This window comes from Somniosus microcephalus, chromosome 17 (assembly GCF_052327205.1).
Source record: "Somniosus microcephalus isolate GS21.2 chromosome 17, FLI_Smic_1.0, whole genome shotgun sequence".
Taxonomy (NCBI): Eukaryota; Metazoa; Chordata; class Chondrichthyes; order Squaliformes; family Somniosidae; genus Somniosus; species Somniosus microcephalus.
The window spans coordinates 26,671,469-26,699,181 of record NC_141003.1 but is presented as its reverse complement, the minus strand read 5'-3'; the positions used below and the strand labels follow the sequence as shown (position 1 = coordinate 26,699,181).

Genomic DNA, 27,713 nt, shown 5'->3' with positions numbered 1-27,713 from the left:
TTGAAACTTACCCCACACCCCATTTAAACTTACCCCTTACCCCATTTAAACTTACACCTCACCCCATTGAAACTTACCCCCACCCCATTGAAACTTACTCCTCACCCCTTTGAAACTTACTCCCACCCCATTGAAACTTACTCCCCACCCTATTGAAACTTACCCCTCACCCCATTGAAACTTACCCCCACCTCATTGAAACTGACCCCTCATCCCCTTGAAACTTACCCCCCACGCCATTGAAACTTACTCCCACCCCATTGAAACTTACCGCCTACCCCATTAAAACACACCCCCAGCCCATTGAAACTTACCCTCACCCCATTGAAACTTACTCCCCACCCCATTGAAATTTACCCCACCCCAATGAAACTTACCCCCACCCCATTAAAACACACCCCCAGCCCATTGAAATTTACCCTCACTCCATTGAAACTTACTCCCCACCCCATTGAAATTTACCCCCCACCCCAATGAAACTTACCCCCACCCCATTGAAACATACTCCTCAACCCATTGAAACATACTCCTCACCCCATTGAAACTTAACCACCATCCATTGAAACGTACCCCCAACCCATTAAAACTTACCCCCTCACCCCATTGAAACTTACCCCCACCCCATTGAAACATACCCCCACCCCATTGAAACTTACTCCCACCCCATTGAAATTGAAACATACCCCCCACCCCATTGAAACTTACCCCCACCCCATTGAAACTTACTCCCCACCCCATTAAAATTGAAACATACACCCCACCCCATTGAAACTTACCCCCACCCCATTGAAACTTACCCCCACCCCATTGAAACTTACTCCCACCACATTGAAATTGAAACTTACCCCCACCCCATTGAAACTTACCCCCACCCCATTGAAACTTACTCCCACCCCATTGAAATTGAAACTTACCCCCACCCCAATGAAACTTACACCCACCCCATTGAAACTTACCCCCACCCCATTGAAACGTACTCCTCACCCCATTGAAACATACTCCTCGCCATCCATTGAAACGTACCCCCCCCAGTGAAACTTACCCCCTCACCCAATTGAAACTTACCCCCACCCCATTGAAACTTACCCCCACCCCATTGAAAATTACTCCCACCCCATTGAAATTGAAACATACCCCCCACCCCATTGAAACTTACCCCCACCCCATTAAAACTCACCGCCACCCCATTGAAACTTACCCCCACATTGAAAATTACCCCCTACCCCATTGAAACTTACCACCACCCCATTGAAACTTACTCCCGACCCCATTGAAACTTACCCTCAGCCCGTTGAAACTTGCTCCTCACCCCATGGAAACTTACCCCTCACCCCATTGAAACTTACTCCCCACCCCATTGAAACTTACTCCTCGCCCCATTGAAACTTTCCCCCCACCCCATTGAAACTTACCCCCCACCCCATTGAAACCTACCCCCCACCCCATTGAAACTTACTCCTCACCCCATTGAAACTTACCCTTCACCCCATTGAAACTTACCCCCCAACCCATTGAAACTTACCCCACACCCCATTTAAACTTACCCCTTACCCCATTTAAACTTACCCCTCACCCCATTGAAACTTACCCCCCACCCCATTGAAACTTACTCCTCACCCCTTTGAAACTTACTCCCACCCCATTGAAACTTACTCCCCACCCTATTGAAACTTACCCCTCACCCCATTGAAACTTACCCCCACCTCATTGAAACTGACCCCTCATCCCCTTGAAACTTACCCCCCACGCCATTGAAACTTACTCCCACCCCATTGAAACTTACCGCCTACCCCATTAAAACACACCCCCAGCCCATTGAAACTTTCCCTCACCCCATTGAAACTTACTCCCCACCCCATTGAAATTTACCCCACCCCAATGAAACTTACCCCCACCCCATTAAAACACACCCCCAGCCCATTGAAATTTACCCTCACCCCATTGAAACTTACTCCCCATCCCATTGAAATTTACCCCACACCCCAATGAAACTTACCCCCACCCCATTGAAACATGCTCCTCAACCCATTGAAACATACTCCTCACCCCATTGAAACTTAACCACCATCCATTGAAACGTACCCCCAACCCATTAAAACTTACCCCCTCACCCCATTGAAACTTACCCCCACCCCATTGAAACATACCCCCACCCCATTGAAACTTACCCCCACCTCATTGAAAATTACCCCCACCCCATTGAAACTTACTCCCACCCCATTGAAACTTACCCTTCACCCCATTGAAACTTACCCCCACCCCATTGAAACATACCCCCACCCCATTGAAACTTACTCCCCACCCCATTGAAACTTACTCCTCACCCCATTGAAACTTACCACCTGCCCCATTGAAACTTTCCCCTCACCCCATTGAAACTTACCCCTCACCCCATTTAAACTTACCCCTCATCCCATTTAAACTTACCCCTCACCCCATTGAAACTTACCCCCCACCCCATTGAAACTTACTCCTCACCCCTTTGAAACTTACTCCACACCCCATTGAAGCTTACTCCTCAACCCGTTGAAACTTACTCCACACCCCATTGAATCTTAACCACAATCCATTGAAACGTATCCCCACCCCATTGAAACTTACTCCTCAACCCGTTGAAACTTACTCCTCACCCCATTGAATCTTAACCACAATCCATTGAAACGTATCCCCACCCCATTGAAACTTACCACTCACCCCATTGAAACTTACCCCCACCCCACTGAAACTTACCCCCACCCCATTGAAACTTATCCCCCACCCCAATGAAACTTACTCCCACCCCATTGAAATTGAAACTTACCCCCATCCCATTGAAACTTACCCCCTCACCCCATTGAAACTTACCCCCGACACCATTAAAACTCACGCCCCACCCCATTGAAACTTACCCCCACACCATTGAAACTGAACCCCACCCCATTGAAACGTACTCCCACCCCATTGAAACTTACCCCCACCCCATTGAAACTTACCCCCACCCCATTGAAACTTACACCCACTCCATTGAAATTTACCCGCACCCCATTGAAACATATCCCCCACACAATTGAAACTTACTCCCACCCCATTGAAATTGAAACTTACCCCCATCCGATTGAAACTTACCCCCTCACCCCATTGAAACTTACCCCCGACCCCATTAAAACTCACGCCCCACCCCTTTGAAACTTAGCCCCACACCATTGAAACTTAGCCCCACCCCATTGAAACTTAGCCCCACCCTATTGAAACTTACTCCCCACCCCATTGAAACTTACTCCTCACCCCATTGAAACATACCCCCACCCCATTGAAACTTAACCCCCACCCTATTGAAACTTACACCCTCACCCCATTGAAACCTAACCCCAATCCATTGAAACGTACACCCACCCCATTGAAACTTAACCCAACCCATTGAAACTTAACCCAACCCATTGAAACGTACACCCACCCCATTGAAACTTAACCCAACCCATTGAAACTTGACCCCACCCCATTGAAATTTACCCCCTCACCCCATTGAAACTTACCCCGCACCCCATTAAAACTCACCCCCACCCCATTGAAACTTACCCTCACGCCGTTGAAAGTTACTCCCCACCCCATTGAAACTTACCCCCACCCCATTGAAACTTACCCCCACCCCATTGAAACGTACTCCTCACCCCATTGAAACATACTCCTCACCATCCATTGAAACGTACCCTCACCCCATTGAAACTTACACCCACCCCATTGAAACTTACCCCCACCCCATTGAAACTTACTTCCACCCCATTGAAATTGAAACATACCCCCCACCCCATTAAAACTCACCACCACCCCATTGAAACTTACCACCACCCCCTTGAAACTTAGCCCCACCCCATTGAAACTTACTCCCGACCCCATTGAAACTTACTCCCCACCCCATTGAAACTTACTCCCCACCCCATTGAAACTTACTCCCCACCCCATTGAAACTTACTCCCCACCCCATTGAAACTTACTCCTCACCCCATTGAAACTTTCCCCCCACCCCATTGAAACTTACCCCCACCCCATTGAAAGTTACCCCCCACCCCATTGAAACTTACTCCCCACCCCATTGAAACTTACTCCTCACCCCATTGAAACTTACCACCCATCCCATTCAAACTTAACCCTCACCACATTTAAACTTACCCCTTACCCCATTTAAACTTACCCCCCACCCCTTTGAAACTTACTCCCACCCCATTGAAGCTTACCCCCCACCCCATTGAAACTTACTCCTCACCCCATTGAAACTTACCACCCATCCCATTCAAACTTAACCCTCACCACATTTAAACTTACCCCTTACCCCATTTAAACTTACCCCCCACCCCTTTGAAACTTACTCCCACCCCATTGAAGCTTACCCCCCACCCCATTGAAACTTACTCCTCAACCCGTTGAAACTTACTCCTCACCCCAATGAATCTTAACCACAATCCATTGAAACGTACCCCCACCCCATTGAAACTTACCACTCGCCCCAATGAAACTTACTCCCACCCCGTTGAAATTGAAACTTACCCCCCATCCCATTGAAACTTACCCCCTCACCCCATTGAAACTTACCCCCGACACCATTAAAACTCACGCCCCACCCCATTGAAACTTACTCCCACCCCATTGAAACTTACTCCCACCCCATTGAAACTTACTCCCCACCCCATTGAAACTTACTCCTCACCCCATTGAAACTTACCCCCACCCCATTGAAACTTACTCCTCACCCCATTGAAACTTACTCCTCACCCCATTGAAACTTACCCCCACCCCATTGAAACTTACTCCCCACCCCATTGAAACTTACTCCTCACCCCATTGAAACTTACCCCCACCCCATTGAAACTTACCCCCACCCCATTGAAACATACCCCCACCCCATTGAAACTTACCCCCACCTCATTGAAAATTACCCTTCACCCCATTGAAACTTACCCCCACCCCATTGAAACTTACTCCCCACCCCATTGAAACTTACTCCTCACCCCATTAAAACTCACCCCCACCCCATTGAAACTTACCCTCACGCCGTTGAAAGTTACTCCCCACCCCATTGAAACTTACCCCCACCCCATTGAAACTTACCCCCACCCCATTGAAACGTACTCCTCACCCCATTGAAACATACTCCTCACCATCCATTGAAACGTACCCTCACCCCATTGAAACTTACACCCACCCCATTGAAACTTACCCCCACCCCATTGAAACTTACTTCCACCCCATTGAAATTGAAACATACCCCCCACCCCATTAAAACTCACCACCACCCCATTGAAACTTACCACCACCCCCTTGAAACTTAGCCCCACCCCATTGAAACTTACTCCCGACCCCATTGAAACTTACTCCCCACCCCATTGAAACTTACTCCCCACCCCATTGAAACTTACTCCCCACCCCCTTGAAACTTACCCCCCACCCCATTGAAACTTACTCCTCACCCCATTGAAACTTTCCCCCCACCCCATTGAAACTTACCCCCACCCCATTGAAAGTTACCCCCCACCCCATTGAAACTTACTCCCCACCCCATTGAAACTTACTCCTCACCCCATTGAAACTTACCACCCATCCCATTCAAACTTAACCCTCACCACATTTAAACTTACCCCTTACCCCATTTAAACTTACCCCCCACCCCTTTGAAACTTACTCCCACCCCATTGAAGCTTACCCCCCACCCCATTGAAACTTACTCCTCACCCCATTGAAACTTACCACCCATCCCATTCAAACTTAACCCTCACCACATTTAAACTTACCCCTTACCCCATTTAAACTTACCCCCCACCCCTTTGAAACTTACTCCCACCCCATTGAAGCTTACCCCCCACCCCATTGAAACTTACTCCTCAACCCGTTGAAACTTACTCCTCACCCCAATGAATCTTAACCACAATCCATTGAAACGTACCCCCACCCCATTGAAACTTACCACTCGCCCCAATGAAACTTACTCCCACCCCGTTGAAATTGAAACTTACCCCCCATCCCATTGAAACTTACCCCCTCACCCCATTGAAACTTACCCCCGACACCATTAAAACTCACGCCCCACCCCATTGAAACTTACTCCCACCCCATTGAAACTTACTCCCACCCCACTGAAACTTACTCCCCACCCCATTGAAACTTACTCCTCACCCCATTGAAACTTACCCCCACCCCATTGAAACTTACTCCTCACCCCATTGAAACTTACTCCTCACCCCATTGAAACTTACCCCCACCCCATTGAAACTTACTCCCCACCCCATTGAAACTTACTCCTCACCCCATTGAAACTTACCCCCACCCCATTGAAACTTACTCCTCACCCCATTGAAACTTACCCCCACCCCATTGAAACTTACCCCCACCCCATTGAAACTTACCCCTCACCCCATTGAAACTTACCTCAACCCATTGAAACTTGAACCCACCCCATTGAAACAAACACCCACCCCATTGAAATTTACCCCCACCCCATTAAAACTCACTGCCACCCCATTGAAACTAACCCCCACCTCATTGAAACTTACACCCTACCCCATTGAAACTTACTACCGCCCCATTGAAACTTACCCCCACCCCCTTGAAACTTAGCCCCACCCCATTGAAACTTACTCCCGACCCCATTGAAACTTACCACACACCCCATTGAAACTTACTCCTCACCCCATTGAAACTTTGCCCCCACCCCATTGAAACTTACCCCCACCCCATTTAAATTTAGCCCTCATCACAGTTAAACTTACCCCTCACCCCATTGAAACTTACCCCCACCCCATTGAAACTTACTCCTCACCCCAATGAATTTTAACCACAATCCATTGAAACGTACCCCCACCCCATTGAAACTTACCATTCACCCCATTGAAACTTACCCCCACCCCACTGAAATTTACCCGCACCCCATTGAAACATATCCCCCACACAATTGAAACTTACTCCCACCCCATTGAAATTGAAACTTACCCCCATCCGATTGAAACTTACTCCCACCCCATTGAAACTTACCCCCACCCCATTGAAACTTACCCCCACCCCATTGAAACTTACCCCTCACCCCATTGAAACTTACCTCAACCCATTGAAACTTGAACCCACCCCATTGAAACTTACCTCAACCCATTGAAACTTGAACCCACCCCATTGAAACTTACTCCCACCCCATTGATACTTACCGCCTACCCCATTGAAATTTACCCCCTCACCCCATTGAAACCTACCCCCCACCCCATTAAAACTCACCCCCAGCCCATTGAAACTTACCCTCACCCCGTTGAAACTTACTCCCCACCCCATTGAAACTTACCCCTCACCGCATTGAAACTTACCCCCACCCCATTGAAACTTACCCCTCATCACATTGAAACATACCCACACCCCATTGAAACTTACCCCACACCCGATTGAAAATTACGACTGACCCCATTGAGACTTATCCCCACCCCACTGAAATTTACCCCCACCCCATTGAAACTTACCCCCCACCCCATTGAAACTTAATCCTCACCCCGTTGAAACTTACTCCCACCCGATTGAAACTTACGCCACACCCCATTGAATCTTAACCACAATCCATTGAAAAGTACCCCCACCCCATTGAAACTTACCCCTCACCCCATTGAAGCTTACCCCCACCCCACTGAAACGTACCCCCATCCCATTGAAACTTAACCCCTCACCCCATTGAAACTTACCCCCGACCCCATTAAAACTCACGCCCCACCCCATTGAAACTTACCCCCACACAATTGAAACTTAGCCCCCACCCCATTGAAACTTAGCCCCACCCCATTGAAACTTACTCCCACCCCATTGAAACTTACTCCCCACCCCATTGAAACTTACTCCTCACCCCATTGAAACTTACTCCTCACCCCATTGAAACTTACCCCCCACCCTATTGAAACTTACACCCTCACCCCATTGAAACCTAACCCCAATCCATTGAAACCTACAGCCACCCCATTGAAACTTACCCCAACCCATTGAAACTTGCCCCCCACGCCATTGAAACTTACTCCCACCCCATTGAAACTTACCGCCTACCCCATTGAAATTTACCCCCTCACCCCATTGAAACTTACCCCCCACCCCATTAAAACACACCCCCAGCCCATTGAAACTTACCCTCACCCCATTGAAACTTACCCCCTCACCCCATTGAAACTTACCCCCACCCCATTGAAACATACCCCCCACCCCATTGAAACTTACCCCCACCCCATTAAAACTCACTGCCACCCCATTGAAACTAACCCCCACCTCATTGAAACTTACAACCTACCCCATTGAAACTTACCCCCAAACCCTTGAAACTTAGCCCCACCCCATTGAAACTTACTCCCGACCCCATTGAAACTTACCCTCACCCCGTTGAAACTTCCTCCTCACCCCATTGAAACTTACCCCTCACCCCATTGAAACTTACTCCCCACCCCATTGAAAATTACTCCTCACCCCATTGAAACTTTCCCCCCACCCCATTGAAACTTACCCCCCACCCCATTGAAACTTACCCCCCACCCCATTGAAACTTACTCCCCACCCCATCGAAACTTACTCCTCACCCCATTGAAACTTACCACCCACACCATTGAAACTTACCCCTCACCCCATTGAAACTTACCCCCAACCCATTGAAACTTACCCCTCACCCCATTTAAACTTAGCACTCATCCCAGTTAAACTTACCCCTCACCCCATTGAAACTTACCCCCCACCCCATTGAAACTTACTCCTCACCTCAATGAATCTTAACCACAATCCATTGAAATGTACCCCCACCCCATTGAAACTTGCCACTCACCCCATTGAAACATACCCCCACCCCACTGAAATTTACCCCCACCCCATTGAAACTTATCCCCCACCCCATTGAAACTTACTCCCACCCCATTGAAATTGAAACTTACCCCCATCCAATTGAAACTTACCCCCACCCCATTGAAACTTAGCCCCGACCCCATTAAAACTCACGCCCCACCCCATTGAAACTTACCCCCACACCATTGAAACTTAGCCCCACCCCATTGAAACTTAGCCCCATCCTATTGAAACATACTCCCCACCCCATTGAAACATACCCCCACCCATTGAAACTTACCCCCCACCCTATTAAAACTCACCCCCACCCCATTGAAACTTACCCTCACGCCGTTGAAAGTTACTCCCCACCCCATTGAAACTTAACCCAACCCATTGAAACTGGACCCCACCCCATTGAAACTTACTCCCACCCCATTGAAACTTACCGCCTACCCCATTGAAATTTACCCCCTCACCCCATTGAAACTTACCCCGCACCCCATTAAAACTCACCCCCACCCCATTGAAACTTACCCTCACGCCGTTGAAAGTTACTCCCCACCCCATTGAAACTTACCCCCACCCCATTGAAACTTACCCCCACCCCATTGAAACGTACTCCTCATCCCATTGAAACATACTCCTCACCATCCATTGAAACGTACCCCCACCCCATTGAAACTTACCCCCACCCCATTGAAACTTACCCCCACCCCATTGAAACTTACTTCCACCCCATTGAAATTGAAACATACCCCCCACCCCATTGAAACTTAACCCCACCCCATTAAAACTCACCGCCACCCCATTGAAACTTACCACCACCCCATTGAAACTTACCCCCACCCCATTGAAACTTAGCCCCACCCCATTGAAACTTACTCCCGACCCCAGTGAAACTTACCCTCACCCCGTTGAAACTTGCTCCTCACCCCATTGAAACTTACCCTTCACCCCATTGAAACTTACTCCCCACCCCATTGAAACTTATTCCTCACCCCATTGAAACTTTCCCCCCACCCCATTGAAACTTACCCCCCACCCCATTGAAAGTTACCCCCCACCCCATTGAAACTTACTCCCCACCCCATTGAAACTTATCCCTCACCCCATTGAAACTTAACCCCACCCCATTGAAACTTACCCCAAACCCATTGAACCTTACCCCCACCCCATTGAAACTTATCCCCACCCCACAGAAACTTAACCCCACCCATTGTAACTTACCACCACCCCATTGAACCTTACCCCCACCCCACTGAAACTTACCCCCATCCATTGAAACATACCGCCACCCCATTGAAACTTACCACCACCCCATTGAAACTTACCCCTCCCCCATTGAAACTTAACCCCACCACATTGAACTTACTCCTCACCCCATTGAAACTTAACCCCCACCCCATTGAAACTTACCCCCACCCCATTGAAACTTACCCCCACCCCATTGAAACTTAACCCCCACCCCACTGAAACTTGCTCCTTACCCCATTGAAACTTACTCCCACCCCATTGAAACTTACCCCACCCCATTGTATCTTACCCCCCACCCCACTGAAACTTACTCCTCACCCCATTGAAACTTACACCCACCCCATTGAAACTTGCCCCTACACCATTGAAACATAATCCCCACCCCATTGAAACTTACCCCCCAACTCATTGAATCTTACCCCCACCCCATTGAAAGTTACCCCCCACCCCATTGAAAGTTACCCCCCCAACCCATTGAAACTTACCCCTACCCCATTGAAACTTACTCCCACCCCATTGGAACTTACCCCCACACCATTGAAACTTACCCCCACCCCATTGAAATTTACCCCTCACCCCATTGAAACTTACTCCCCACCCCATTGAATCTTAACCCCGTCCCGTTGAAACTTACCCCTCACCTCATTGAAACTTACACCGCCCCATTTAAACTTACTCCCCACCCCATTGAAACTTACTACTGACCCCGTTGAAACGTAAGCCCGCCCCATTGAAAATTACCCCGACCCCATTGAAACTTACCCCCACCCCATTGAAACTTAGCGCCACCCCATTGAACCTTAACCCCACCCCATTGAATCTTATCCCCACCCCACTGAAACTTACCCCCACCCATTGAAACTTACCACCACCCCATTGAAACTTACCCCCACCCCATTGAAACTTACTCCCCACCCCATTGAAACTTACTCCCCACCCCATTGAAACTTACGCCTCACCCCATTGAAACTTACCCCTCACCCCATTGAAACTTACCCCTCCCCATTGAAACTTACCCCTCACCCCATTGTAACCTACCCCCACCACATTGAAACTTATCCCCACCCCACTGAAACTGACCCTCACCCCATTGAAACTTACCCCCACCCCATTGAAACTTACCCCCACCCCCTTGAAACTTAGCCCCACCCCATTGAAACTTACTCCCGACCCCATTGAAACTTACCCTCACCCCGTTGAAACTTCCTCCCACCCCATTGAAACTTACCACCCACCCCATTGAAACTTACTCCTCACCCCATTGAAACTTTGCCCCCACCCCATTGAAACTTACCCCCCACCCCATTTAAATTTAGCCCTCATCACAGTTAAACTTACCCCTCACCCCATTGAAGCTTACCCCCACCCCATTGAAACTTACTCCTCACCCCAATGAATCTTAACCACAATCCATTGAAACGTACCCCCACCCCATTGAAACTTACCATTCACCCCATTGAAACTTACCCCCACCGCACTGAAATTTACCCGCACCCCATTGAAACATATCCCCCACACAATTGAAACTTACTCCCACCCCATTGAAATTGAAACTTACCCCCATCCGATTGAAACTTACCCCCTCACCCCATTGAAACTTACCCCCGACCCCATTAAAACTCACGCCCCACCCCATTGAAACTTAGCCCCACACCATTGAAACTTAGCCCCACCCCATTGAAACTTAGCCCCACCCTATTGAAACTTACTCCCCACCCCATTGAAACTTACTCCTCACCGCGTTGAAACTTGCTCCCACCCCATTGAAACACACTCCTCACCCCATTGAAACATACCCCCACCCCATTGAAATTTAACCCCCACCCTATTGAAACTTACACCCTCACCCCATTGAAACCTAACCCCAATCCATTGAAACGTACACCCACCCCATTGAAACTTACCCCTCACCCCATTGAAACTTAACCCAACCCATTGAAACTTGATCCCACCCCATTGAAACTTACTCCCACCCCATTGAAACTTACCGCCTACCCCATTGAAATTTACCCCCTCACCCTATTGAAACTTACCCCGCACCCCATTAAAACTCACCCCCACCCCATTGAAACTTACCCTCACGCCGTTGAAAGTTACTCCCCACCCCATTGAAACTTACCCCCACCCCATTGAAACGTACTCCTCACCCCATTGAAACATACTCCTCACCATCCATTGAAACGTACCCTCACCCCATTGAAACATACTCCTCACCATCCATTGAAACATACTCCTCACCATCCATTGAAACTTACACCCACCCCATTGAAACTTACCCCCACCCCATTGAAACTTACTTCCACCCCATTGAAATTGAAACATACCCCCCACCCCATTGAAACTTACACCCACCCCATTAAAACTCACCACCACCCCATTGAAACTTACCACCACCCCCTTGAAACTTAGCCCCACCCCATTGAAACTTACTCCCGACCCCATTGAAACTTAACCCCCACCCCATTGAAACTTACTACTGACCCCGTTGAAACTTAACCCCACCTCATTGAAACTTACCCCCACCCCATTGCAAGTTACCCCCCCCACCGCATTGAAAGTTACCCCCCCAACCAATTGAATCTTACCCCTACCCCATTGAAACTTACCCCCACCCCATTGAAACTTAGCCCCTCACCCCATTGAAACTTACCCCTCATCCCATTGAAACTTACTCCCCACCCCATTGAAACTTAACCCCGCCCCATTGAAACTTACCCCTCACCCCATTGAAACTTACCCCACCCCATTTAAACTTAACCCCCACCCCATTGAAACTTACTACTGACCCCGTTGAAACTTAACCCCACCCCATTGAAACTTACCCCCACCTCATTGAAACTTACCCCCCACCCCATTGAAACTTACACCCCACCCCAATGAAACTGACGCCCACCCCATTGAAACGTATCCTCACCCCGTTGAAACTTACTCCCACCCCATTGAAACTTACCCCTCACCCCATTGAAACTTACCCCGACCCCAATGAAACTTATCCCCACCTCAATGAAGCTTACCCCCCACCGCATTTAAACTTACCCCCACCCCATTGAAACTTACGCCGAACACAATGAAACTTACTCCAACCTCAATGAAGCTTACACCCACCCCATTGAAACTTACCGCCCAACCCATTGAAACTTACCCCCTGACCCCATTGATACTTACCCCCTGACCCCATTGAAAATTACCCCCACCCCGTTGAAACTTACTCCTCACCCCATTGAAAATTACCCCACCCCATTGAAACTTAACCCCACCCCATTGAAACTTACCCCAAACCCATTGAACCTTACCCACACCCCATTGAAACTTATCCCCACCCCACAGAAACTTAACCCCACCCATTGTAACTTACCACCACCCCATTGAACCTTACCCCCACCCCACTGAAACTTACCCCCACCCCATTGAAACTTACCCCCACCCCATTGAAACTTACCCCACCCCATTGAAACTTACCCCACCCCATTGTATCTTACCACCCACCCCACTGAAACTTACTCCTCACCACATTGAAACTTACCCCTCACCCCATTGAAACTTACACCCACCCCATTGAAACTTGCCCCCACACCATTGAAACATAATCCCCACCCCATTGAAACTTACCCCCCAACTCATTGAATCTTACCCCCACCCCATTGAAAGTTACCCCCCCACCCCATTGAAAGTTACCCCCCCAACCCATTGAAACTTACCCCTACCCCATTGAAACTTACTCCCACCCCATTGGAACTTACCCCCACACCATTGAAACTTACCCCCACCCCATTGAAATTTACTCCTCACCCCATTGAAACTTACTCCCCACCCCATTGAATCTTAACCCCGTCCCGTTGAAACTTACCCCTCACCTCATTGAAACTTACACCGCCCCATTTAAACTTACTCCCCACCCCATTGAAACTTACTACTGACCCCGTTGAAACGTAAGCCCGCCCCATTGAAAATTACCCCGACCCCATTGAAACTTACCCCCACCCCATTGAAACTTAGCGCCACCCCATTGAACCTTAACCCCACCCCATTGAATCTTATCCCCACCCCACTGAAACTTACCCCCACCCATTGAAACTTACCACCACCCCATTGAAACTTACCCTCACCCCATTGAAACTTAATCCTCACCCAATTGAAACTTACCCCCCACCCCATTGAAACTTACCCCCACCCCATTGAAACTTACTCCCCACCCCATTGAAACTTACTCCCCACCCCATTGAAACTTACTCCTCACCCCATTGAAACTTACCCCTCACCCCATTGAAACTTACCCCTCCCCATTGAAACTTACCCCTCACCCCATTGTAACCTACCCCCACCACATTGAAACTTATCCCCACCCCACTGAAACTGACCCTCACCCCATTGAAACTTACCCCCACCCCATTGAAACTTACCCCCACCCCATTGAAACTTACCCCCCACCCCATTGAAACTTACCCCCCACCCCACTGAAACCTACTCCTCACCACATTGAAACGTACCCCCACCCCATTGAAACTTACCCCTCACCCCATTGAAACTTACCCCCACGCCATTGAAACTTACCCCCAAACCATTGAAACTTTATCCCCACCAAATTGAAACTTACACCCCACCTCATTGAAATTTAACCCCCACCCCATTGAAAATTACCCCCCACCCCATTGAAAGTTACCCCCCCCAAACCATTGAAATGTACACCTACCCCATTGAAACTTAACCCCACCCCATTGGAACTTAACCCCACCCCATTGGAACTTAACCCCACCCCATTGAATCTTACCTCCACCTCATTGAAACTTACTCCTCACCCCATTGAATCTTACCGCCTGACCCCATTGAAAATTACCCCCATCCCATTGAATCTTACTCCCCACCTCACTGAAACTACCCCACCTCATTGAAACTTAACCCCCACCCCATTGAAACTTACCCCCACCCCATTGAAACTTACCCCCACCCCAGTGAAACTTATCCCCACCCCATTGAAACTTACCGCCACCCCATTGAAACTTACCCCTCACCCCATTGAAACTTACCCCTCACCCCGTTGAAACTTACTCCTCACCGCGTTGAAACTTGCTCCCACCCCATTGAAATTTACCCGCACCCCATTGAAACTTATCCCCCACACAATTGAAACTTACTCCCACCTCATTGAAATTGAAACTTACCCCCATCCGATTGAAACTTACCCCCTCACCCCATTGAAACTTACCCCCGACCCCATTAAAACTCACGCCCCACCCCATTGAAACTTAGCCCCACACCATTGAAATTTAACCCCCACCCTATTGAAACTTACACCCTCACCCCATTGAAACCTAACCCCAATCCATTGAAACGTACACCCACCCCATTGAAACTTACCCCTCACCCCATTGAAACTTAACCCAACCCATTGAAACTTGATCCCACCCCATTGAAACTTACTCCCACCCCATTGAAACTTACCGCCTACCCCATTGAAACTTACCCTCACGCCGTTGAAAGTTACTCCCCACCCCATTGAAACTTACCCCCACCCCATTGAAACGTACTCCTCACCCCATTGAAACATACTCCTCACCATCCATTGAAACGTACCCTCACCCCATTGAAACATACTCCTCACCATCCATTGAAACATACTCCTCACCATCCATTGAAACTTACACCCACCCCATTGAAACTTACCCCCACCCCATTGAAACTTACTTCCACCCCATTGAAATTGAAACATACCCCCCACCCCATTGAAACTTACACCCACCCCATTAAAACTCACCACCACCCCATTGAAACTTACCACCACCCCCTTGAAACTTAGCCCCACCCCATTGAAACTTACTCCCGACCCCATTGAAACTTAACCCCCACCCCTTTGAAACTTACTACTGACCCCGTTGAAACTTAACCCCACCTCATTGAAACTTACCCCCACCCCATTGCAAGTTACCCCCCCAACCAATTGAATCTTACCCCTACCCCATTGAAACTTACTCCCACCCCATTGGAACTTAACCCCACCCCATTGAAACTTACCCCCACCCCATTGAAACTTAACCCCACCCCATTGAAACTTAGCCCCTCACCCCATTGAAACTTACCCCTCATCCCATTGAAACTTACTCCCCACCCCATTGAAACTTAACCCCGCCCCATTGAAACTTACCCCTCACCCCATTGAAACTTAACCCCACCCCATTGAAACTTAGCCCCTCACCCCATTGAAACTTACCCCTCATCCCATTGAAACTTACCCCTCATCCCATTGAAACTTACCCCTCACCCCATTGAAACTTAACCCCGCCCCATTGAAACTTACCCCTCACCCCATTGAAACTTACCCCACCCCATTTAAACTTAACCCCCACCCCATTGAAACTTACTACTGACCCCGTTGAAACTTAACCCCACCCCATTGAAACTTACCCCCACCTCATTGAAACTTACCCCCCACCCCATTGAAACTTACACCCCACCCCAATGAAACTGACGCCCACCCCATTGAAACTTACACCCCACCCCAATGAAACTGACGCCCACCCCATTGAAACGTATCCTCACCCCGTTGAAACTTACTCCCACCCCATTGAAACTTACCCCTCACCCCATTGAAACTTACCCCGACCCCAATGAAACTTATCCCCACCTCAATGAAGCTTACCCCCCACCGCATTTAAACTTACCCCCACCCCATTGAAACTTACGCCGAACACAATGAAACTTACTCCAACCTCAATGAAGCTTACACCCACCCCATTGAAACTTACCGCCCAACCCATTGAAACTTACCCCCTGACCCCATTGATACTTACCCCCTGACCCCATTGAAAATTACCCCCACCCCGTTGAAACTTACTCCTCACCCCATTGAAAATTACCCCACCCCATTGAAACTTAACCCCACCCCATTGAAACTTACCCCAAACCCATTGAACCTTACCCACACCCCATTGAAACTTATCCCCACCCCACAGAAACTTAACCCCACCCATTGTAACTTACCACCACCCCATTGAACCTTACCCCCACCCCACTGAAACTTACCCCCACCCCACTGAAACTTACCCCCACCCCACAGAAACTTAACCCCACCCATTGTAACTTACCACCACCCCATTGAACCTTACCCCCACCCCACTGAAACTTACCCCCACCCCACTGAAACTTACCCCCACCCCACAGAAACTTAACCCCACCCATTGTAACTTACCACCACCCCATTGAACCTTACCCCCACCCCATTGAAACTTGCTCCTTACCCCATTGAAACTTACTCCCACCCCATTGAAACTTACCCCCCACCCCACTGAAACTTACTCCTCACCACATTGAAACTTACCCCTCACCCCATTGAAACTTACACCCACCCCATTGAAACTTGCCCCCACACCATTGAAACATAATCCCCACCCCATTGAAACTTACCCCCCAACTCATTGAATCTTACCCCCACCCCATTGAAAGTTACCCCCCCACCCCATTGAAAGTTACCCCCCCAACCCATTGAAACTTACCCCTACCCCATTGAAACTTACTCCCACCCCATTGGAACTTACCCCCACACCATTGAAACTTACCCCCACCCCATTGAAATTTACCCCTCACCCCATTGAAACTTACTCCCCACCCCATTGAATCTTAACCCCGTCCCGTTGAAACTTACCCCTCACCTCATTGAAACTTACACCGCCCCATTTAAACTTACTCCCCACCCCATTGAAACTTACTACTGACCCCGTTGAAACGTAAGCCCGCCCCATTGAAAATTACCCCGACCCCATTGAAACTTACCCCCACCCCATTGAAACTTAGCGCCACCCCATTGAACCTTAACCCCACCCCATTGAATCTTATCCCCACCCCACTGAAACTTACCCCCACCCATTGAAACTTACCACCACCCCATTGAAACTTACCCTCACCCCATTGAAACTTAATCCTCACCCAATTGAAACTTACCCCCACCCCATTGAAACTTACCCCCACCCCATTGAAACTTACTCCCCACCCCATTGAAACTTACTCCCCACCCCATTGAAACTTACTCCTCACCCCATTGAAACTTACCCCTCACCCCATTGAAACTTACCCCTCCCCATTGAAACTTACCCCTCACCCCATTGTAACCTACCCCCACCACATTGAAACTTATCCCCACCCCACTGAAACTGACCCTCACCCCATTGAAACTTACCCCCACCCCATTGAAACTTACCCCCACCCCATTGAAACTTACTCCCCACCCCATTGAAACTTACTCCCCACCCCACTGAAACTGACCCTCACCCCATTGAAACTTACCCCCACCCCATTGAAACTTACCCCCACCCCATTGAAACTTACCCCCCACCCCATTGAAACTTACCCCCCACCCCACTGAAACCTACTCCTCACCACATTGAAACGTACCCCCACCCCATTGAAACTTACCCCTCACCCCATTGAAACTTACCCCCACGCCATTGAAACTTACCCCCAAACCATTGAAACTTTATCCCCACCAAATTGAAACTTACACCCCACCTCATTGAAATTTAACCCCCACCCCATTGAAAATTACCCCCCACCCCATTGAAAGTTACCCCCCCCAAACCATTGAAATGTACACCTACCCCATTGAAACTTAACCCCACCCCATTGGAACTTAACCCCACCCCATTGAATCTTACCTCCACCTCATTGAAACTTACTCCTCACCCCATTGAATCTTACCGCCTGACCCCATTGAAAATTACCCCCATCCCATTGAATCTTACTCCCCACCTCACTGAAACTACCCCACCTCATTGAAACTTAACCCCCACCCCATTGAAACTTACCCCCACCCCATTGAAACTTACCCCCACCCCAGTGAAACTTATCCCCACCCCATTGAAACTTACTGCCACCCCATTGAAACTTACCCCTCACCCCATTGAAACTTACCCCTCACCCCATTGAAACATAACCCCACCACATTGAAACTTACACCTCGCCCCATTGAAACTTATCCCCACCCCACTGAAACTGAACCTCATCCCATTGAAACTTACCCCCACCACATTGAAACTTACCCCCCACCCCATTGAAACTTACCCCCACCCCATTGAAACTTACCCCAACCCCACTTAAACTTACCCCCACCCCATTGAAACTTACCCTCACCCCAATGAAACTTACCCCCACCACATTGAAACTTACTCCTCACCCCATTGAAACTTAACTCCCACCCCATTGAAACTTACCCCCACCCCATTGAAAATTACCCCCCACCCCATTGAAACTTACCCCCACCCCATTGAAACTTAGCCCCCACCCCATTGTAACTTACTCCTCACCCCATTGAAACTTACCCCCACCCCATTGAAACTTAACCCCCACCCCACTGAAACTTACCCCACCCCATTGAATCTTACCCCCCACCCCACTGAAACTTACTCCTCACCACATTGAAACATACCCCCACCCCATTGAAACTCACCCCTCACCCCATTAAAACTTAATCCCCACCTCATTGAAACTTACCCCCCACCTCATTGAAACTTAACCCCACCCCATTTAAAGTTACCCCCCCACCCCATTGAAAGTTACACCCCCAACCCATTGAAACTTACCCCTACCCCATTGAAACTTACTCCCACCCCATTGGAACTTACCCCCACGCCATTGAAACTTACCCCCACCACATTGAAACTTAGCCACTCACCCCATTGAAACTTACCCCTCACCCCATTGAAATTTACCCCCACCCCATTGAAACTTACCCCCCACCCCACTGAAACTTACTCCTCTCCACAATGAAACTTACCCCCACCCCATTGAAACTTACCCCTCACCCTATTGAAATTTACCCCCACCCCATTGAAACTTACCCCCACCCCATTGAAACTTACCCCCCACCCCACTGAAACTTACTCCTCACCACATTGAAACGTACCCCCACCCCATTGAAACTTACCCCTCACCCCATTGAAACTTACCCCCACCCCATTGGAACTTACCCCCACACCATTGAAACTTAATCCCCACCTAATTGAAACTTACCCCCACCTCATTGAAACTTAACCCCCACCCCATTGAAAGTTACCCCCATCCCATTGCAAGTTACCCCCCCATCCCATTGAAACTTACCCCCACCCCATTGGAACTTACCCCCACACCATTGAAACTTATCCCCACCCCATTGAAACTTACCTCCACCTCATTGAAACTTAGCCCCTCACCCCATTGAAACTTGCCCCTCACCCCATTGAAACTTACCCCTCACCCCATTGAATCTTACCCCACCTGATTGAAACTTAACCCCCACCCCATTGAAACTGACCCCCACCCCATTGAAACTTACCACCACCCCATTGAAGCTTACCCCCACCCCATTGAAACTGATCCCCACCCCATTGAAACTTAATCCTCACCTCACTGAAACTTACCCCCACCCCATTGAAACTGATCCCCACCCCATTGAAGCTTATCCCCACACCACTGAAACTTACACCCACCCCATTGAAACGTACCGCCACCCCATTGAAACTTACCCCTCACCCCATTGAAACTTACCCCTCACCCCATTGAAACATACCCCTCACCCCATTGAAACATACCCCCACCACATTGAAACTTACTCCTCATCCCATTGAAACTTATCCCCACCCCACTGAAACTGACACTCATCCCATTGAAACTTACCCCCACCCCATTGAAATTTAACCCCACCCCACTGAAACTTACTACCACCCCATTGAAACTGACCGCCACCCCATTGAAACTTACCCTCACCCCAATGAAACTTACCCCCACCACATTGAAACTTACTCCTCACCCCATTGAAACTTAACGCCCACCCCATTGAAAATTACCCCCCACCCGATTGAAACTTACTCCCCACCCCATTGAAACTTACTCCCCACCCCATTGAAACTTACTCCCCACCACATTGAAACTTACCCCTCACCCCATTTAAACTTACCCCTCCCCCATTGAAACTTACGTCTCACCCCATTGAAACTTACCCCCACCACATTGAAACGTACTCCTCACCCCATTGAAACTTACCCCTCACCCCATTGAAACTTACCCCCACCCCATTGAAACTTACCCCTCACCCCATTGAAACTTACTCCTCACCCCATTGTAACTTACCCCTCACCCCATTGAAACTTACCCCCACCCCATTGAAACTTACCCCTCACCCCATTGAAACTTACTCCTCACCCCATTGAAACTTACCCCCACCCCATTGAAACTTACCCCTCACCCCATTGAAACTTACTCCTCACCCCATTGAAACTTACCCCTCACCCCATTGAAACTTACCCCTCACCCCATTGAAACTTACCCCCACCCCATTGAAACTTACTCCTCACCCCACTGAAGCTGACCCTCACCCCATTGAAACTTACCGCCAACCCATTGAAACTTACCCCTCACCGCATTGAAACTTACTCCCCACCCCATTGAAACTTACACCCCACCACATTGAAACTTACCCCTCACCCCATTGAAACTTACCCCTCCCCCATTGAAACTTACGTCTCACCCCATTGAAACTTACCCCCACCACATTGAAACTTACTCCTCACCCCATTGAAACTTACCCCCACCCCATTGAAACTTACCCCCACCACATTGAAACTTACTCCTCACCCCACTGAAACTGACCCTCACCCCATTGAAACTTACCCCCACCCCATTGAAACTTACCCCTCACCCCACTGAAACTGACCCTCACCCCATTGAAACTTACCCCCACCCCATTGAAACTCACCCCTCACCCCACTGAAACTGACCCACACTCCATTGAAACTTACCCCCACCCCATTGAAACTTACCCACCACCCCATTGAAACTTACCCACCACCCCATTGAAACTTAATCCTCACCCCATTGAAACGTACTCCCACCCCATTGAAACCTAACCCCCACCCCACTGAAACCTACTCCTCACCACATTGAAACTTACCCCCACCCCATTGAAACTTGCCCCCACACCATTGAAACTTAATCCCCACCCCATTGAATCTTACCCCCCCACCCCATTGAAAGTTACCCCCCCAACCCATTGAAACTTACCCCCCCACCCCATTGGAACTTACCCCCACACCATTGAATCTTTCCACCGGACTCCCTGGAAAATTACCCCCATCCCATTGAAACTTATCCCCCACCACATTGAAACTTAATCCCCACCCCATTGAATCTTACCCCCCCACCCCATTGGAACTTACCCCCACACCATTGAATCTTTCCACCGGACTCCCTGGAAAATTACCCCCATCCCATTGAAACTTATCCCCCACCACATTGAAACTTACTCCCCACCCCATTGAATCTTAACCCCGCCCCATTGAAACTTACCCCTCACCCCATTGAAACTTACTACGGACCCCGTTGAAACTTAACCCCACCCCATTGAAACTTACCCCACCCCATTTAAACTTACCCCCCACCCCATTGAAACTTACTACTGACCCCGTTGAAACTTACCCCCACCCCATTGAAACTTACCCCCCACTCCATTGAAACTTACACCCCACCCCAATGAAACTGACGCCCACCCCATGGAAATTTACTCCCCACCCCATTGAAACATACCCCCACCCCAATGAACTTATTCCTCACCCCATTGAAACTTACCCCCACCTCATTAAAACTTAACACCAACCCCATTGAAACAGACCCCTCACCCCATTGAAAATTACTTCTCACCCCATTTAAACTTACCCCCACCACATTGAAACTTACCCCCACCCCATTGAAACTTACCCCTCACCAGATTGAAAGTTACCCCTCACCCCATTGAAACTTACCCCCAACCCATTGAAACTTACCCCCACCCCATTGAAACTTACCCCCCACCCCATTGAAACTTAGCCCCACCCCATTGAAACTTACCCCCACCCCACTGAAACTTAATCCCCACCCCATTGAAACTTACGCTCACCCCATTTAAACTTACCCCACACCCTATTGAAACTTACTCCCCACCCTACTGAAACTTACCCCCACCCCAATGAAACTTACCCCCACTCCACTGAAACTTACCCCCACCCCATTGAAACTTACTCCCCATCCCATTGAAACTTATCCCCACCCCACTGAAACTTACCTCTCAGCCCATTGAAAGTTACCCCCACCCGATTGAAACTTAGCCCCCACCCCATAGAAAATTAACCCCACCCCATTGAAACTTACCCCCACCCCATTGAACCTTACCCCTCACCCCAGTGAAACTCACTCCCCACCCCATTGAAACTTACCGCTCACCCCGTTGAAACTTGCCCCCACCCCAATGAAACTTACCCCCTGACCCCATTGAAACTTAGCCCCACCCCATTGAAACTTACCCTCTCACCCCAATGAAACTTACTCCCACCCCATTGAAACATACCCCCCACCCCATTGAAACTTACTCCTCACCCCATTGAAACTTACTCCAACCCCATTGAAACATACCTTCCATCCCATTGAAACTTACTCCCCACCCCATTAAAACTTACCCCGACCCCAGTGAAACTTACCCCCACCTCAATGAAGCTTACACACCACCCCATTGAAACTTACTCCTTTCCCCATTGAAACTTACCCCAACTCCATTGAAACTTACCCCACCCCATTGAAACTTACCCCCACCCCATTGAAACTTACCCACCACCCCATTGAAACTTCCCCCCACACCATTGAAACTTCCCCCCACACCATTGAAACTTACCCCTCACCCCAGTGAAACTCACTCCCCACCCCATTGAAACTTAACCCTCACCCCATTGAAACTTACCCCCACCCCATTGAAACTTACCCCCCACCCCATTGAAACTTAGCCCCACCCCATTGAAACTTACCCCCACCCCACTGAAACTTAATCCCCACCCCATTGAAACATACGCTCACCCCATTTAAACTTACCCCACACCCTATTGAAACTTACTCCCCACCCCACTGAATCTTACCCCCACCCCAATGAAACTTACCCCCACTACACTGAAACTTACCCCCACCCCATTGAAACTTACTCCCCATCCCATTGAAACTTATCCCCACCCCAATGAAACTTACCCCTCACCCCATTGAAGGTTACCCCCACCCGATTGAAACTTAGCCCCCACCCCATAGAAAATTACCCCCACCCCATTGAAACTTACCCCCACCCCATTGAAACTTACCCCTCACCCCAGTGAAACTCACTCCCCACCCCATTGAAACTTACCGCTCACCCCGTTGAAATTTGCCCCCACCCCAATGAAACTTACCCCCTGACCCCATTGAAACTTAGCCCCACCCCATTGAAACTTACTCCTCACCCCATTGAAACTTACTCCAACCCCATTGAAACATACCTTCCATCCCATTGAAACTTACTCCCCACCCCATTAAAACTTACCCCGACCCCAGTGAAACTTACCCCCACCTCAATGAAGCTTACACACCACCCCATTGAAACTTACTCCTTTCCCCATTGAAACTTACCCCAACTCCATTGAAACTTACCCCCACCCCATTGAAACTTACCCACCACCCCATTGAAACTTCCCCCCACACCATTGAAACTTCCCCCCACACCATTGAAACTTAATCCCCACCCCATTGAAACTTACCCCCCACCTCATTGAAACTTACCCCTCACCCCAATGAAACTTACCCCCACCCCATATAAACTTAGCCTCACCCCAATGAAACTTACACCCACCCCATTATAACTTACCCCCACCCCATTGAAACTTAGCCCCACCCCATTGAAACTTACTCCTCACCCCATTGAAACTTACCCCACCCCATTGAAACTTACCCCGCACCCCGTTGAAACTTACCCCCTGACCCCATTGAAACTTACCACCACCCCATTAAAACTTAACCCCCACCCCATTGAAACTTACCCCTCACCCCATTTAAACTTACCCCCACCACATTGAAACTTAGCCCCACCCCATTGAAACTTACCCCACACCCCATTGAAAGTTACTCCTCACCCCACTGAAACTTACCCCCCACCACATTGAAACTTACCCCCCACCCCATTGAAACTTAGCCCCACCCCATTGAAACTTACCCCCACCCCACTGAAACTTACTCCCCACCCCATTGAAACTTACCCTCACCCCATTTAAACTTACCTCCCACCCTATTGAAACTTACTCCCCACCCCACTGAAACTTACCCCCACCCCAATGAAACTTACCCCCACCCCATTGAAACTTACTCCCCATCCCATTGAAACCTATCCCCACCCACTGAAACTTACCCCTCACCCCATTAAAAGTTACCCCCACCAATTGAAACTTACCCCCACCCCATTGAAACTTACCCCTCATCCCTGTGAAACTCACTCCCCACCCCATTGAAACTTAACCCTCACCCCATTGAAACTTACCCCCACCCCATTGAAACTTACTCCAACCCCATTGAAACTTACCCCCACCCCATTGAAACTTTCTCCCCACCCCATTAAAACTTACCCCGATCCCAGTGAAGCTTACCCCCACCTCAATGAAGCTTACACACCAGCCCATTGAAATTTACTCGTCACCCCATTGAAACTTACCCCCACCCCATTGAAACATACCCCCCACCCCAATGAAACTTACCCCACCCAATTGAAACGTACCCTGACCCCAATGAAACTTACCCCCACCTCAATGAAGCTTACACAACACCCCATTGAAACTTACTCCTTTCCCCATTGAAACTTACCCCCACTCCATTGAAACTTACCCCCACCCCATTGAAACTTGCACCCCACCCCATTGAAACATACCTCCACCCCATTGAAAAGCACCCCCACCCCATTGAAAAGCACCCCCACCCCATTTAAACTTACCCCTCACCCCATTGAAACTTACTCCCACCCATTCAAACTTACCCACCACCTCTTTGAAACTTACTCCCCACCCCAATAAAACTTACCCCCACCCCATTGAAACTTACCCCCCACCCCATTGAAACTTACCCCCACTCCATTGAAACTTACCCCCTCACCCCACTGAAACTTACCCCCACCCCATTGAAACTTACCCCCCACCCCATTGACTCTTACCTCCACCCCATTGAAACTTACCCCCTCACCCCATTGAAACTTACCCCCACCCATTGAAACTTACCCCCACTCCATTGAAACTTACCCCCACCCCATTGAAACTTACCCCCCACCCCATTGAAACTTACCCCTCACCCCATTGAAACTTATCCCCACCCCATTGAAACTTACCCTCCACCCCATTCCTGGCCTTCTGCTCTCACTTCACATAATCCATCAGTGTGCAAGCACAGAGGAGCATCCTGAGTGAGTCCCCAGTGTCAACCGTAAGCCAAGACCCACTCACTTATTATAACGTTGCATCGTGTGTACTGCACATTGTCAATGAAACAGTGTTATATATAATAACAATGTAACTATGCAACAATTGCAATTATAAAAAATATCACAAGGGGATGTGCATATTAAAATTATTAAGTAGATTCAATAAATATCATTTTTAAAAACAGCTTCATAAATTGTCATACAGGTCAATCTGAAATCTTTATGTATTATACTCTGGCCAAGTATTACACTTCATAAATTATCTTTTGTTCACAAAGTTTGGAATGATTTATTTGGAAGAGCATCAAAACCTCTTAAAATTCCAGTGGTTTATCTGAAAACATCTTTACCAATATGCAGAGTGGTTCTGAACTGACAAGGGCTATAAAATTAATGTTACTGTTCTCCACAGGACAAACATTCACCAAAGTACTTAATGAACGAAAGGCGTCAGATCTGATAATGTAACAGTGCTTTAAGAGGTACTGGTGAAATTGAACAGCTAAACTGGGTTAGGAACCAAGAGGCAGAGTTGCCTTGGTTCTATGTTGCTCTCTGTTTTTTTTCCTAATCATTTTCACATTGTCCATTCCTCCTTCCTCTTATTCTCTGCTATGCTGTATTTCTTTCAACCGCACCCTCCCCCAGTTCTGATACTCTTTCTCTATCCATCCTTGACTCTCAGTCTTATTCAGTATTTATTTTCTTTTAACTTATCTCCGTACAAAAACAAATGCCCCTTACCTCCCATGCACCTCACCTTTACTTTCACCCAAATGAAGACCAAGTAAGTAATCCATCCCTCACAGGCCGTGCATTCCAAGAGCAAATGCAAAAGCACAGCCAATAGTAACCAAACATCTACTGTTACGAAAGCCTGCCAAAAGGCAACTTCTCCCTCCCAAAGCAGCAGAAATTTCTTTATAAACACAAACCTCAACAGGACAATAAATTCCCACACTCGCTGCGGTACATGTCTGCATCGGAGGCACATCTCCCAACATGATGAAAATTAAACCATTACAAAGCTCTTACGGTAAGACGTTTATACACAAGTTATTCTCACACAGAGGGCTGTCTCCCCGCAATCCACAACAATTCTTACATATCCAACCACAACATTGATTATATATAGGGCAGATGGACAATTTAATTCACTTTGAACATACCTTGAAACAATTACACTTTTGTCATTGATTACATTTTTGATCCATACACGGGGCAGGCGGATTTCAAACACTGATCCCTTTCAAGCGTATAAGCTTCAAAAGCTCAGAATAAACCTGTGCTGTAAATTCATATTTGACACTTTACATGCAACCAAATCCTCCTCGCTAAAGGTTAGCAATTCTCAATATTAAATTGACTTTAATCTGCATCAAAAATACTGGTCCATAGCAAGCTAATACTGTCATAAAGC

The 27,713-nt window shown here is 48.7% G+C and overlaps 1 protein-coding gene across 2 annotated transcripts in view; it reads right to left on the bottom strand.

Annotated features, from left to right (window-relative positions):
- Positions 1-27,405, bottom strand: part of rerg (RAS-like, estrogen-regulated, growth inhibitor) — a 135,617-nt gene extending 108,212 nt beyond the window's left edge. Inside the window, exon 1 of one of the 2 annotated variants that reach the window (XM_086010117.1) lies at positions 27,329-27,405. The gene's annotated coding sequence lies outside the window, so the exon portion shown is untranslated. The other variant, XM_086010118.1, reaches the window with a different exon arrangement.
- Positions 27,406-27,713: the final 308 nt, after the last annotated feature.